Source organism: Rhinolophus ferrumequinum, chromosome 6 (genome assembly GCF_004115265.2).
Source record: "Rhinolophus ferrumequinum isolate MPI-CBG mRhiFer1 chromosome 6, mRhiFer1_v1.p, whole genome shotgun sequence".
NCBI classification, from domain to species: Eukaryota; Metazoa; Chordata; class Mammalia; order Chiroptera; family Rhinolophidae; genus Rhinolophus; species Rhinolophus ferrumequinum.
This window is the reverse complement of record NC_046289.1, coordinates 69094560-69111252: the sequence shown is the minus strand read 5'-3', so window position 1 is coordinate 69111252 and position 16693 is coordinate 69094560. Positions and strand designations below refer to the sequence as shown.

At 36.4% G+C, this 16693-nt stretch overlaps 1 long non-coding RNA gene across 1 annotated transcript in view; it reads right to left on the bottom strand.

Annotated features, from left to right (window-relative positions):
- Window positions 1–569: 569 nt before the first annotated feature.
- The window catches only part of LOC117023880 (uncharacterized), a 179879-nt gene continuing 163755 nt past the window's right edge, over window positions 570–16693 (bottom strand). The window contains exon 4 of the long non-coding RNA XR_004423272.1: window positions 570–730. This is a non-coding gene — a long non-coding RNA (uncharacterized LOC117023880). The remainder of the gene's footprint in view (window positions 731–16693) is intronic.

Genomic DNA, 16693 nt, shown 5'->3' with positions numbered 1-16693 from the left:
GTACTTGGACCAGATAATATGAAGAGTTCTCTAAACCTAAAAGTTCTCAGAAACTGTAATATCTTAAAAAACTATTTTAAACCTTTTTTTTCTTGGCATGAAATCTGTGGAAGGGCTGTTTGCTGGAGGCAATATGTATGCCTATGTTTTTATACTTTTAAGTTTTAAAATTGTTGAATTATTTTATCTTTTTTTCAGATAGCTCACTGGAAATAAATATGGAAATTTCCTAAGAGGATGAATAGTAATGAAGTTGTCGCTGAATTTGGAATATTAACTTTTCTCTTTTAGACATTATTCCTTGGGTTACATAGGAGCCTAAGTTTATTTATGTTTTATCTTATTATTTTGGAAAAGTTAAAACCTATACAAATTGATAGGTTAATACAATGAACACTTATGTGCCCATCACCTAGCTGCAAGAATGATTCATTTGCAGGGCAGACTAATGGCCCTCACAAAGATATCTGTGTCCTATAGCCAGGAACCTGTGAATATGTTAGGTTACATGGTAAACAGGAATTATGGTTGCGGACAGAATTAAAGTTGCCAATCAACTGACCTTGAGAAGGGGAGATTATCCTGAATCTCCAGGTGGGACCAGTGTAGTTACATGCATCCTTATAATTGCAGAGGAGAGAAATCCAGATGTGAGGTCTTAGCTTGATGTTGCTGGATGGAGATGGAGGAATGGGTCCCTGAGCCAAGCAATGTGGATGGCCTCAAGAAACTGGAAAAGACAAGGAAACAGATTGTCCCCTGGAGGCTTTGGGAAAAATGCTGGCCTGCTGACACTTTGATTTTAATCTAGTGAGACTCATTTCACATTTCTTACCTAAAGACATGTTATATATAAACATATACATATATATATGTACATATATAAATATGTACATATATATAAAGAAAAGAGAGAGAGACTGTTAAAGTATAGAGGATATCCAATATATGGTGATGGAAAGAGAACTGACTCTGGGTGGTAAACACACAATGTGATATATAGATGATGTATTACAGAATTGTACACCTGAAATCTATGTAACTTTACTAATTGTCACCCCAATAAATTTTAATTAAAAAAAAATATAGAGGATAAAATAAGCCTTAAGGAAAAAGCCAGACATCTCTTTGTATGTATTTTTATGTGAAACAAGTGTTTACAAACCTAGCAAAGAAAGGCAATGCTTTTATTTGTGGGCTTTCACTGCAATAGGGATGGATATAATTCTGAATACCATTAAAAAAGATTTGAATATATGCTATCAAAAGTTAAATAGATATTAAATTGCTAACATGATTAGTTTTATTAATCATTTAAGTGATTTAAAACCATTACTTTGATCTTTTGGTATCATTTTTTGTTAAACTACTTATCTCCATTTCAAAAACTGCAAATTAGATACTCTGGCTTACTTAAATGTATATATTATGATTGCTCCTGATGGTTTTCCTTTATATACTATTTGTCATCCAATTTCAATAAAAAGGCAAATATTGGGGAGAGAAAATGCATTATTTTATAGTATCTAGTGGAATTGTTTATACTTATTAAGATATATGTACTTTCAATAAAACCAACTAAAATCTATGATTATTTTCTTCAAAATCATTCCATAAATTCTCATTTATATGCATAAGTCCTTTTTTTCTAGTCTTGATGAATAAAGTATTTAATTTGAGTTCAAACACCAACCAATCAATCACCCAACCAATCGAATGACTCACTCCACAAACATAAACATAAGCAAAAACATAAAATAAAATGAAACAAAAACAAAGCATTTAAAGTTTATAAGCAGTCACTTTTAAAAATCAATGCAAATGGCTTGAATGAAATTTCTCACATATATTTTTTATTTTGCTAGTGTTAAAACAAAGGACAAAAGATCAATGTCTAGATTACTGAAGTCATGTATCCTAATGGACCATTTATTTCTTTTATGTTTAAGGCCTTCCTCCTCAAAGATATTAGCCGGGTGATTCAGAACCTCAAGTGAAGTTTTATTAAATGTTATCTTTGGAGGTATATTCAACTGCAGTGTTTGAAATGTACAGATTACATTCCTTTGGAAAGTTGCAGGAGAAATGCTGTGGCAGCATATATTGTTTTGAAAGTGTAAGTTGGAAGCACACACCGACTATATGGGGCATATGGCACAAACTTTAACCCACAGACTCACAGATGCACACCTAACTCCAAAGTACATCAGAAATATATATAAAATGTGATATTCCACTTAATACTTAACACATCATCTATTTTTCCTAGATGCTATGAGAAACTAAAATGTACAAAATTAAAGGTAGTCTCTAAAGCTATTTGTGACGTGTCAACTTGGCTAGGCTCTGGTATTTACTTAGTTGTTTGGTCAAACAGTCTAGATGTTGCTATGAAGACAGCTTTTGATGTTATTAATATTTACAAAGACGTTGAATATAGCAGATTACTCTTCATAGTTTGGGTTGTTCAAATCTAATCAATTGAAGGCCTTGAGCAAAGATTGAGGTTCTTTCAGGAGAAAGCATTTCTGCTTCAAGACTGCAGTATCAACTTTTACCAGAATTTCCAGACTGCCGGCCTGCCCTATGGATTTCAGACTTTCCAACTCCCATAATTACGTGGGTCTGTTCTTTAAAATCTCAACTTTTCTCTCTATTGATATAGATATGAATATAGATACAGATATTAGATACAAGCTACACCTCCTGTTGCTTCTGTTTCTCAAGAGAACCCTGCCTAACATAGCTATTATTACTCAAACACCTTTCAAATAAGATATTACCTTGATTACTTCTGAAATTATTTCTCATTTTGGGCACCTTTTACTTGCTTTATTTAAACTGATCCAAAATATTTTATTCCTTTTAACTCAAATTGATAATAGAAACTTTAAAAATATCAAAAGGAGTTATTTTTCTTCCCAATATTCCTGTCCTGTAGGTTTCTTTTTCCCCCTCCACTTAGTTCGCCACCACTACTATCCTGTCAACCCCACAAATCATCCCTAACACATATTTTATTTTTCTAATATACAAGATCAGTGAAGAGCTTTATAGACATTTTAACATAGTGGTATTTTTTTTTTTATCATTTTGTTTTGTTTTATTTTGGGGTGTGTGTGTGTGTGTGTGTGTGTGTGTGCACGTGCGCGCGCGCGCGCGCGCGCGCGTTTAAATCTCTTTTCAATGACCATCACTACTGTGTTCTGATTTGTAAATATTCTCCCTGGTGACTATTTTCTATTATGTTAACAATTTATGTTCAGCCAACAGTTAAAACAATGTGACCTGGGATAATAGCTGAAATAAGCTCAAAGACGCTGGATCAATTACCATAAGGCTATCTCAAGAAGACTTGCTTTGTCTACGTTAAAACAATACCCTTTACTAGTGTTTAAGATAAAGTTGGGTCTTTGTTTTCTTCTTTAGGTCCAGAGTAACACATTCTGACCAAAAACTCTAAAAAAGAATTGGAAATAATCATTAACTAAAGCAATGTGGTCCATGGTCAGGAGGCCTCCATTCCTTTCTAAGTTGATAAATATATTTCAAAATACATACTCATATGGGACTTTTTTTCAAAATAATGATACAAAATTCAAAACTACAACAAAACTACTCTTCTGCCACTCCTTAAGAAGGATTTGAGCCCGATGCAATTTATAACTCAGATTATCTCCTTAAACAATGTTATCCAAATAAACATTACTTGAAATCAATGGTACTGGTATTCAAACATTTTCCTTTATATGGAGTTAAGTGTGTCCTCTATCATCTGACTGAACCAACTAAAGTCATTTCTCTTAAAGACATCAACAGCTCAAAGAAAAAAAAGTTTTCTCTCCAGGGCTGGGGGAGGACTTTTACTTTGCACTTTAAAATGTTTGCTGTGTTCCAAGAAGATATTAGGATCAGTTGACTGACAACAGGAAAAATTTTCCTGGCAGAGGAGGAAGCCAGAGGAGATTCATATGCAGACAAAATTTTAAATATCAGGCTGTTTGTATCCCCATGTCTATTCTAATATGCCAAGCTAGGATAAATCAAATGGGCTCTAAAAATGGTAGATAAAAATGCGATTTCACAATAATTCTGGAGTTTTGCAGAATATCCATCTCAAGCATTTCTTTTTTTTCCCCCAGAGAATTATTTATTACTGTGCAAAGCTATACAGCTATTTCAATATATGCACCACTCAAAGAAAAAGAGTCCTTGAAAACCTTACATTTAAAAAAGTGTAATAAAGATACCACAGTTTTGCTGAAGTGCTAGTGTGAGTTTGAAGATACTGGGACCCAGACAAAGAAGCCTGAAATCTGTTTGCAACCAGGGAGGAAACAGGGTCAGATGATGTCATGTAAGCCTTTGGTGGATGTGTCTACTTTCCAGCTGGTGATCCCTCCTTAGGGGCAGCTTGGACTGGAGAGTCCTGACTCAGAGTGTGGGGCATGTATGTTCACAGCTTGCCTCTATTATAAGATCCTCAGGGCTGAAAATCTATTTTGGATGTGGGAACTGGGCTCACAGCAGAACTACAAAGAGGGCTAAGGAACCACGAATGCAACGTTGGGGTAGACATCACAAAGCAAATGCTTCAGAGCGCTCATGACAGACTTTTCTAGTCATTGTTTCATAGCAACTTTATAATATTTCAGTTTTCCTTGTTTTCTCAAAGAAAATGTGATCTTTGTGAAGATTCGCAGAACAACAGTTTATAGACACCATTTTTAATCCAGGCCATAATTTATATTCTAAAAATCGCTTTGAAGATATGGTCAATGTGGCAGAGTAGGTAAATGCTGTGCTTGCCTCCTCTCAAAACCACGTCAAAATTACAACTAAACCACAGAACAACCAGCATTGAGAACCACCTGAAGTCTAGAGGAACAGAGGTCCTGTAACTAAGGACATACAGAAGAAGCCACATTGAGCAAGACTGGTAGGAGGGACAGAGACGTGGAACCGGATGATCCCACACCTGCATATGGCAGTTAAAGATCAGGAGGGGTATTTAGGCTACCCGCTGAGGAGTGAGGAGTCCCAACCCCACACCAAGCTCCCCAACCCAGGGCTCCAGTGCCAGGAAGAAAAGTTCCCATAACTTCTGGCTGTGAAAAGTGGTGGAGATTGTGGCTGTGTGAGACAGATGGCTGCTGGAGTCCCAAGCATTCCCCTTAAAGGGCCCATGTGTGAACTTATTCACTGATGGACTCCCTCGCTTTAGGCTCCAGCACTGGGGCAGCAGCTCGAAAGGCACCAGTGACATATGAGAAGGAACTGAATTGTCTGGCTGCAGGGGGAAGGTTGGAGGGGCAGCTTTCTTCCAGACAGAAGTGTTGACAGAAGCCATTGTTCCTTTGTTGAGCCCTCCCTCCACCCAGCCTGAACTCACAGGTGGGCACCATATGTTAGTCTCCATTAACCTAGATAACACTGTTTTCCCTGCCCTGGTGATTCCTTGAGACCCCACCCCACCCAACTTATGGTCCCATCCAAACCATTTCCAGTGGCTTTTCCATATAAACAGCCTGTCTTGGCTCATGCTGCAGACTTTCCTAAAATTTCTCAAAGGTTTACAAAACTCAAACAAGCAGCATCTGGTCCAGGCATGCCCCATACCACTTGCTAAGCAGCCCCAAGCCTGGCATTAGTAGCAGCTGGCCTCAGTTCATAGCTTAGCTTCTCCCAGGAACCTCCAAGGTCAGCACAAGTGGCAACCATCTGCAGATCCCTTTGTAGCTCATACCAAGTGGTCCTAGGTAGGATAGAGGCAATGGCTGACCTTGGCCTGCACCAGAGCACTTCCTAAGAGGATGCAGAACCAACACAATCAATGGCTGGCTTCAGAACACATCAGAGCACTGCCCAACCACCTCCATAAATGGCACACCCAAAGAGCAGACTTGCTGTGGCACACCAAAGCCCCACTAAAGCAAGTCCTGCCTTATAGGGTCAGCTTCTGCACAATACTTCCTCCACTGTAGTCATGGCCAGTCCTTACAACCAATCAGCCTGAAGGTTGATCCCTCCCACGAAGTCCCAATAGCAATCAAAGCTCAAATACAACAGGAGACCACACACAACTCACAAAAATACATACCTGGCCTAATTAGAACATGATGAAAATGGTTAACACAAAGAAACAAAAGCACTGAAAAAAAGCTTTTTTTCTATAATAAAAGCATTTTGTTTTTAGTGAATTTTGGTTTGTCTTTTTTCTTGGTAAGAACTTTGATTTTCAGGATTGTAAAGCAAAGACTTTTGCTGAGATCTAGGTAGAGGGAAATAACCTTAATGTTATGGTTAATTATATCTTAACTTTCTTCTCTAGGTTATTCATTAAAGTAATTGTGAGGACAGAGCTAGGAGTGCAGTTTCCAGGCTCTCGGCCTCACCTGGAAAGGTGCTGGCTCAGGTAGTAAATGGCCATCAACTGTGATTGGATGGCCATCAGCTGTGGCTAGTTGGCCATCAGCTGTAACCAGTGAGCCATTGGCAATTAATATAACTGCTGTGGCTATACAAGCAGAAAATGGGGGCTGGCAAGAAGATGGTGGCTGGGCTAGCAAGTGAGGTTGGTTGGTTGGCAGAGAGAAGTGGACGGCAGGTTGCAGATAGTGTGGCTCCTGCTTCCTGTGTCTCCAACCCAGCCGCCATTGAGAATATAGTGGTATGACTCCCCTATCCATGGCTCCGTTGGTGTTCCTTTTTGATCTCACCATATCCTGCATTCTTATGTGGGGAGTGGGACTAGAGACCCCAGGAGAGACCCTGCCAGACACCCTGTATAACAGTAATTATTGTTTTTTTTCACAGTGTAAATTTTCTGTAATATAAAGAAATGTATAAAGAAGAAAACCAAAACCATCTGAAAGCCCACCTTTATGTAAAGATTACCTCTGTTAACATTTTGGTGAATTTCCTTTCAGCCTCAGCACACATGCATTTCCACGTGACTCATTTTAGATTTCATTGCATGGAGGTGCTATGTTCAACTCACTCACAGGGAGTTTTGGTTTTTGCTTTCCCGGTGTCCTTTAACTAAACTTTCTCTATATGTAATAATACACACTGGCCTGGATTCAGGAAAACCAACGGCTGACAATTGCTCTCAGCCAGAGGAGTTAGAAGGTGAACATACCGCATGTGAGCATTCTGGGGAAACAACTCTTTAAGCTGGTGGCCTCCTCTAGAAGGCTTGCAATGCACTTGCTCAGAAACTTGCATTTCCTGTTCCTGTCTGCATATGGCGGATCCCTTCAGTTTGTCAAGATTCTTCTGCCATTTCTCCATTACAATATAGTCCTGAACACTTAATGAACAATTACTGACTTCACTGTAACACAGAGAGCTGGAAAATTAGTTCAAGACCTAAAGTAGTGACCTTAGCCAACAATCAAAGAGCAATTTTATTTATGTCCTGTGAAAAGGATGGCTAGAGATATTTCTATAAATATATCTATCTATGTTGCTACTGAAGGTGAATTTGGAATACTACAATGTTTGTCATCATAGTGTCTTGCTACTGCTTTGGTGTGCACATTAATGGTATATTGAGCCTCTAAATTGGTTAGGTTGCTTTGTTTCAATGGTATTCATTTGGTGAATGCCACCATTACTTTGTCACCTAACATGTCACCAAACAGCTCATCAGACTGTCTTGTCAATATAGCATTAATGTTATTAATAGTTGGTTCATAGACATCTTGGAGGCAGTGGTAGCTAACTCTAGAAACATAAAAGTGGGGCTAGTGCTCTTGATTTTTTTTTTTTTTCTGGAGAAAACACTGGTTAATGTATATTACAAATAGAGGTGTCCAACCAAAATGTCCTTTGATAGATGAATGGATAAAGAAGTTGTGGTATATATACACAACGGAATACTATTCAGCGGTAAGGAAAGATGAAATAGGACCATTTGTGACAACATGGGTGGATCTTGAGAATATAATCCTAAGCGAAATAAGTCAGACAGAAAAAGCGGAGAACCATATGATTTCACTGATATGTGGCATATAAACCAAAAACAACAAAAGAACAAGACAAACAATGAGAAACAAAAACTCATAGACACAGACAACAGCTTAGTGGTTACCAGAGGGTAAAGGGGAGTGGGGGGTGGGAGATAAAGGTAAAGGGGATCAAATATATGGTGATGGAAGGAGAACTGACTCTGGGTGGTGAACACACAATGGGGTTTATAGATGATGTGATACAGAATTGTACACCTGAAATCTATGTAACTTTACTAACAATTGTCACCCCAATAAACTTTAATTAAAAAACACACAAAAAAGCAAAAACAAATAGTGATGTCACATTACTTAATAAATTAAGCTCCAAAGTGTTAAGTAAAGATCATTGTCATAGTCAACCAAACATTTATTTGGTACTTGCTATATGGCAAGCATTTGATCTAAATGATTGACATATACTAATCCATTTTTTTCTCTAACTATCCTGTGAATAGGTATATTACCATCCCCATTCAACAGGTGAGGAAACTGAAGAGTAGGCACATTGGAGAACTTACCCAGAGTCACAAAGCTCCTGAGGAACAGATCTGGCATTTCCAACCTGACTGCTTACTTCCAGAGGCTCTTCTGTTAATCACAATGCTATCCTACTTTACTACTGTATACTCATATTATCAATGAATACTTGATACTATTTTTAAAAATATACAGAATATTATGCTACACACAGGGAATATGAAATATTTTGCTAAGCACAGGGAATGAAGACCTCAGAGGTCTTCAATGTCATTAGAAAGACACGGTAAATAATATAAAATATAAACAATACCAGACAGCAGAAGCTATAATAAAGGAGTCATTCAAATGAGTTCTCAGGATTTTGAAGGTGGCCAGGTCACCAAAGGAAGGGGAAATTTGGAAAGACTTTATTTTTTTTTTGACTTTTGAGAGTTTGGACCAAAGGTCAAGATGCTTTCTATGCTCTTTGAAGAAACTTATGCAAAATATGAATAGCTTAAAAATGCGTCTGAAACTCACTAAGACAGATGGTCTACAATAATATGAATTATCTGAGGGTAGAGTGAGTACTTGATTAAACCCCAGCAGGTGAGGGAGAATTACGAACATAAAACACAGGAATTTAAAACACCATTATTGTGTCATTAATATAGAAGAATTAGAGTGATCAGATAATTCAGAAGATGCTTGTCTTGATGCCTTTGAAAATGGGACATGCAATGCCTTGGGCTGCAAACAATGAGTCCTGCATGTCACAGAAGCTTGGGAATGACAAGACCCTTTGACAGCTCTGAACGATGAACCAGTGCCCAGGAGAACAGCAATCTAGAAACTGACTTGATTTGATACGTCTTTTTGTTTAAAGCCACCAACATTTCAGTAATCTATAGTACTCCAGGGTTATATTTATCTACTCTTACTGTAATACAATTGTTTCAAAAGAAATAATGGGTAAGTTAAATAACAGAACCAGTGGTACTTGAGGATAAATAAGAATATAGGAAAATTTAAATTGTTAAAAATCCTCAATATCTCTTCCTGCCATCTCTTTTAAGTTAACAGTAAGATTATTTTATTTTTCTTCCACTTAACTTCACATGCTGTACGACTATACTATAGTTTGGCTCCCCATCTTAGCTAATTATTGCTTTGTTCTATATTCCATATTTTCAGTGAATATTATGTATCAGTTTCATAACATTAATGTCTTTCGTAGAATGTTTAATTTACATATAGATTGAATATATACATTATCTCAATGGATCCTAATAATCCAGTATTATTATTTTCTCTCCAATATTTCTACCATCCATCCAGTTATTCAAAATTAGAAACTTGAGAGTCGTTATTGATTATTTTTTTCTTCCTTCTCACTACATATCTAATCAACATGTGTTCTTGATTAATCTCTTAAATATATTATAAATGTGTACAATAAATAAAGGCTAATTATTTCTATGGACTCAGAGGTAAATATAGTCCTGTTGAGACTAGAACCTGGGACTTCTTGATTCCTGGTTCAGTTGTCTCTCTGATCTACTACGATGTTTTTAGAAAAGGGGCTTTGTTTTAATTCTAAACTGTCTCAATAAAATCTGTCTGTAATAAAATCTTATAAACACAAGCTCCTTGCAACATTAGAAAAAAGGCACAGAAATGCCAACTAGTATTCATGTATATAAAGGGCTATTAAATATATTACCTATGTATGACACCTAGCTCTGAATTTATCATTCTTATGCTTGAAGAACTTACTGAATGTTCACCATGCTTCCTTCTTTTTCCTCCTGTCTCAGTAGAAACCTTGGTCTTCCTTCTGCCCTGGTTAACTTTGCTACCTATGTTATTGATATCAACAGCTTTTGCCTCCTCAGGAGCTTTGCTTCAGAAATCCTACCCTCTCTCTCTGGTATGTAACATTCTCCATCCCCTTACCCCTTGGCTCTTTCCCTTCTGCCTATAAATATCCTTAGATTTCTTCCAACTTAAGGAACAGAGCAAAATAAATAAACAAAACCAACAAAGAAACCTAAACTAAGTAAATGTCCTTGCCTTCACTCTCTTTCTACCCACCATTAAGTCTGTCATCTTTAGTCAAGGTCCTTCGGAGCAGACCACTACGTGGGCGCTCTTCACTGCAAGACCACCATGAACTCCCCTACCCATAGCAGCTTCTGCCCTACTATCACCGTGATTGCTAACACCTTTGTTTTGACAAAGCAAATGAACATTTTCCCATGATTTAGCTGGGCTTTTTACAGAATTTGAAAACATTGACCGTTCATTTATTTAATGAATAAGTTACTCTATTCTTTCTATGGGCCAGGCATTGTTCTGGGTGCCAAGGAGACACAATGGTGGGAAAAACAAAAAGATTTCCACAGCACTGTGTTTTCCTGGTTTTCTTCTTACTTGTTTGGAAATTTTTACCGTTCGCTTTGTGGGCTCCTCTTCTGCTGAGCCTTTCAAAGTTGCTGTAACACATAATGATTGTGGACTGAACATAATGCACTTTTCCTTGTGGTCTCACTCATATGACTAAACATTTAGTGTAGTGAATAGAGGGATGCTTTAATCCAGATCTCCTTCCAGGAAGGACTGGAGATCCAGCTGTGATGAGTGCAGTTGACACAGAGCCTCCAACTGCCAGTTCTGAAGGGTCAGCCTGAGGTGAGCGGCCTTGCTCAAGTTCATGCCTTCTTGTGGGACCATACCCATGACTGAAGGCAAGTGTGAAGATCTGGCTGTTCTGGCCTAAAAGGGAAGTTGTGTAAGATGAATTTGGAAATCTTCATGCACAAGGAAACAGGAATACCATCGAAGACTCTGAAGCTAAGCTTAAGAGACTTCCACTGGCCACAAATGGTACAATTTGAGTATCAATATGAATAATAATGGCAATAATTAAAACACACAAAGTATGTTAAAAATTCATGAGTTCATAGAAATACTGAAGGAAATCCACAAAACCTCATTTGTTATCTTTGGAGAATACAGGGAAACCAACCAATTATTCTCAAAAATGGCCAGTGGAGCTTTTAACCAGCCTTTTTAGTAAAGCTAGACCTCAGTATAACCAACAGTTTATGAAGGAAAGTTTCTCCTTATAGAAGTATTCCATCTAATAGTGAATAGACTTAATGATTGATAAATAAACAGATGATAGAATTATAATATCATTGTTTTGCTAAATCTTTATGAGGTAATGAATCAAGGCAAAGATTGTGCAAAAACTGTCTACAGAATAAGCTCATTTTTAAATACTACTGCAAAAAATAATAAAATATTAGCAAGTAGAATTCAACAGCTAATTAAACAATCATGTATGTCTAAGGGGATTTATGCCAGAAATGCAAGAATGGGTCAATATTAGGAAATAGCTTAATATTATTCAGCATATTATAAGTCTAAGGAGAAATATCATGATTATCTTCATTGATTCTAAAAAGGCATTTAAAAAAAGTTAAACACCTATTCTTTTAAGAACACTCAATACCAAAGGAATCAACAGCCACTTCATTAACTTAATAAAATAAATATATCTCAAACCAACTTCTAACTTAATGGGGAAATATTGGAGATATTTCCTAAAGTCAGATCCAAGACAAAAATACCCACACTCATACAACAATGACCTGAGATATTAGCTAACACAATTATGTAAGAGAAAGTGATTATATAAGATTGTAATACTTTATATAATAATATATAAGATTATATAATTGAATTATATAAGAGAAAGATATAAGATTACATAGAGACAGATAAAATTGTAAAGGAAAATGAATACAGGGCTATACTACTTGCAGATGATATGATTATATACCTGTAAAATCCAAGAAATTTGGCTGAAAAACCATTATATACAGTATGATAGTTTAGGAAGATAGCTAATAGTATATTAATATACAAAAAAAAACCCTTATGCATATAACTATCCAATTAGAAAATAAAATTGAAGAAAAGACTTATTAAAATAGTAACAAGAAAGATAAAAAAATATTTAGGAATAAACTGTACAAAAAATGTGACAGACCAATATGAGGAAATACTCCTGATAATAGACAAAAGTACACTTGGAACAAATGTAAAGACAAACCACGTACTTAGGAAGAACACTCAACAAAACATAGGTGTTAGTTTATAAATTTAAGACAGCCCCATTCTCTAAAAAAATAACACATGGTTTTGTTGTTCTCTCTCCCAACCTATAGAAGCTAATTCTAAAGTTCATTTGGGAGAACAAATAAGCAAATCACCAGATGAAGAGCAGCGAGGGGGAAACTATATCTATCTGGTACTGAAACAAATTATAAAGCTTTAAGAGTTGTGTCCTTCTGGTATGAAAGAAACTCAAAATACCTACAGGAATTTAGTATGTGATAAAAGTGGAATCTTAAATCAGTGGGGGCGTCCTCACTCAAAGTCATGGATAGGTTCTTGGAAACTGTGACTTTAAGTGAAATGACATATAACGAAACCAATTTTATCACAGGCTAATTGATAAGAGTTAAGTTCTTGCAGCATGTGTCTGGTCATCAAACATCTAAATAAAACCCCAAACATTCCTAATGTTAAACTCTGAAATAAATATGAGCTACACATCCATTTAAGAAAGATTAATAAAAACAAGTAAGAAACTTATCTTCCAACCTGTCTATTCCACGGTCAGAGGCTCTGCTGGCAGCTCAGGGTGCACAATGGGACCCAACGCAGCCCTTCCCTCGCAGGGCGCCCTCACACTCACACCCACACTCACTCAGAGACAATTAGACATGCCAGTTCATCTAAGTGCACAGCTTAGGATGTGGGCTGGAACTGGAGTGCCCGGAGAAAACCCACCCAGACTTGGGGAGAACGCGTAAACTCCACACAGACAGTGGCCCTGTCCTGGAATCGATTTTATTTTTTCTCATCAACTTTATAACAAAATAATGTTGAACAAAATGATGTTATTCAAGGCCCTGCTGTATTCTGCAATAGACTACAACTAGGGTCAACTGTTCGCTGGCTATCATTGCACTAGAGTTATGTAAAAGAATTATTGCTGGAGTTAGGGTCTTTTCTGTGTCACTACTGCACGGTGGAGTGCAGAACTATTTTATTATGTATATCCATCCATGTTAACTACATATGTGGCCCAGATGTTTGCTCTGCTCCACGGCCCACACATCTCTATAATGCAGAATACTCTCAATGGCTTTCTCTGAGGAAAATGAGGATCCAGTCCACTGGGAATCTTATGACTTTTTAATCTTACATGCTGAACCATTTTACAAAAGGAATCAGCAAATTGGAAATGGAAAAGATTTTTGCAAATAGAGACAATGTGAATGTTCTTTTCAATTGTGCCTCATGTTCACTTTTTAAAATCAGATTACTCTTTCTGAGATGAGAGAGAGAGAGAGAGAGAGGAGAGAGAGAGAGAGAGAGAGAGAGGAGAGAGAGAGAGAGAGAGAGAGAGAGAATGACAGAACCTGCGTCATAACTGGAGAATAAAATCAGGAACATATTTCTCATCATATGGTGCAATTTAATAACAGTAACAGCGCAAGGGGGGCTTGAGAATAGCAATAGAGAAGTTCCTTAGCTATTTGAACTAGTGGTACACAATGAAAATTTATATGAACCCATTTAAAAATCTCTTTTGGTTTCTAAACAGTATCTGCCAATAGTGAAGTACAGAACAACTTCACAGCTGTTATTCATAATAAACACTTACAAATATAAGAAAACTATTTGCCCATGGATCATGGGAGTTTTAAACAAATGCATGTCTGAAAGGCAGAGCTTGTGCTATAAATTTTATACATGGCCCTCAGAAATCGACTTAGTCAAATTTCGCTGTTACTCCTACCTAAATGCACAAGCTCCTGGTGAAGAACAGGAGCCGGAGTTTTTACCTTGGACATCAATGTATTCAGTCAAACTAATAAAAATAATTCAAAGATTCACATGCTCCTTGAGGGAATCAATGATATATTAAAAGATTATGATGATGAAGATGAATGTTTCTATTAAGAATCAGAAACAAAAATGAAAGCTTTTTTTCTAGTTTACATCTCTGGCTCCAAAATGATTTTGTTTTTCAGGGCTTTGAAGACGTTCAGAACGTGGAGTCAATTACTGTATCTTTTGTAAGTTCATTTTTCAATTGCCTTGTCTCTCTTTTGCTCTCCAACCCCTTAGAAACAAAAGGGAAATGAAAGCAAACATCAGAATGTGATGAGAAAGGAAGAAGTAAAACAAGGTAGATAACTAGTTTGAGTTACTTTACTTTAACCCATGGAAATGGATTTCACTTCATAGCAACCAAAATTTCTAGTAATTCATGTTATTGTTTTTATTAGCTTCTGGATATATGCTATTCTTTTAACTTAAATAAAAACATTGTTTAATAAAGCTATGTTCTATAGCTGTGTTTTTAAAATTTTTATGTGCATTTCAAATACCTGGTGATCATATTAAAATGAAGATCCTGGTTCACTAAGCCTGGGGTGTGGTCTGGGAGTCTATTTTTAGGAAGTTCTCAGGTATTGCCGGTGCTGCTGGTCCGTGGACCACATTCTGAGCAGCAGACGTTTCGACTGAGAATATTAGTTCATTGAAATACTTCAAAAAGAAGAGTCTGGTGGCTACTGGGATATATCATCCTCTTGAAGAGACATAATTGACATTAGCATATTGAAAGCTCTGAAAAACCTAAGGTTCTTCAAAAATGTTCAAAAAGAAAATATGTTTAGTTTTACTCTGAGTATTGACCTAACTTAAATGGTAAATACCATAGTCTCTCCCCCTCCACTTCGTATTTTGGTAACACCTTAAAATCTAGGGGAGTTTGAGTTCCTAGGAGACACTGGCTCAAAGAAGAGTACACACTTCAGAACCCATGATCTTTCTTCAGAAAAACTATTGTATTGCATTTCTGAGATGAAGGGAAGGAGTAAGAAACGGTGGGCTTAGCTGTACTTTGGGAAGAGCATCTTTTTTTCTAGAAATATATTAACTCTTCCGAAATTTTGCTAACACAGAGCAGAAAAAAAATGTAACAGTGGTAATACAATCAATAATGTTGTACAGATTTTGTAGAGTGTCAGATTGGCACTTGTCTTGTCTTATTAGGGAGACCACCTCATGGACTGTGTAGATGCCTGACCACTGTGCTGTACACCTGAAGCTGAAGCGGAATAATATTGAATGTCAACTATAATTAAATAATATATATATATATAATATATTATATATATATATATATATAGTCACAGGAAGTAGAGTAAAGCATAGGGAATAGAGCTAATGGAATTGTAACAGTTTATATGATGTCAGAGGGGTAGTAGATTGGGAGAGAGGGGTTATCACTTTGTGAGGGGTATAAATGTCTAACTATTACATTGTTTTGTACACCTGAAACTAAAAAAAAAAAGTAACAGTGGTTAGTATGTTTCTTTTATAACTATAAAAGATATCATGATATAGGGGTTGGCAAACCATAGCCGTTATGGTCAGTTTTTGTATGGAGCTAAAAATGGTTTTAATTAATTAAATAAATTTTACATCTAAATTTTTAGTTTTTCCAATGATTGGAAAAAAATCCAAAAGAAAAAAAAATATTTCATGACATGTAAAAATTATGTGAAATTCAAATTTCAGTTTCATAGTTTTATTGAAATATAGACCTGCCCATTTACATATGTGTTGTCTATGGCTGTTGTCATTATACAAAAGAAGGGTAAGTAGTTGCAACTGAGACTGTATGGTCTGCAAAGTAAAATATATTTGTTATTTGGCCCTTTAGAGAAAAAAAAGAAAAATTGCACATTCCTACCGTTATAGAACTAAGGAAAACAAGTTTAAAAAGAGTAAAGGGTAGAGAGTTCAAGGGTATTAGATATATTACTTTGCCCTTCCTCCCAATTTTTAAAATTTGAAGGTTTATTGTCTAAGAGTCAGTAGAATTAGGCCCTATCTTTTGTTTACTGATGCTATTTAACTAAAAAAGTAAATGCACAGCTAAACTGTGTATGTAACTTTCATGGTTTAATACTCAATAAGAACTTATGACAAGACTCTAGATTGTTATCGTAATTACAACATCCTTCTAAGAAGTATAAAGTTTGTGAAATGGAAAGCCTTTGGTTCTGCAGAGCGTCATAATGAGTTTAGTGCATAAGTTTGACCCAGGCATTGTGGAGAGTGGA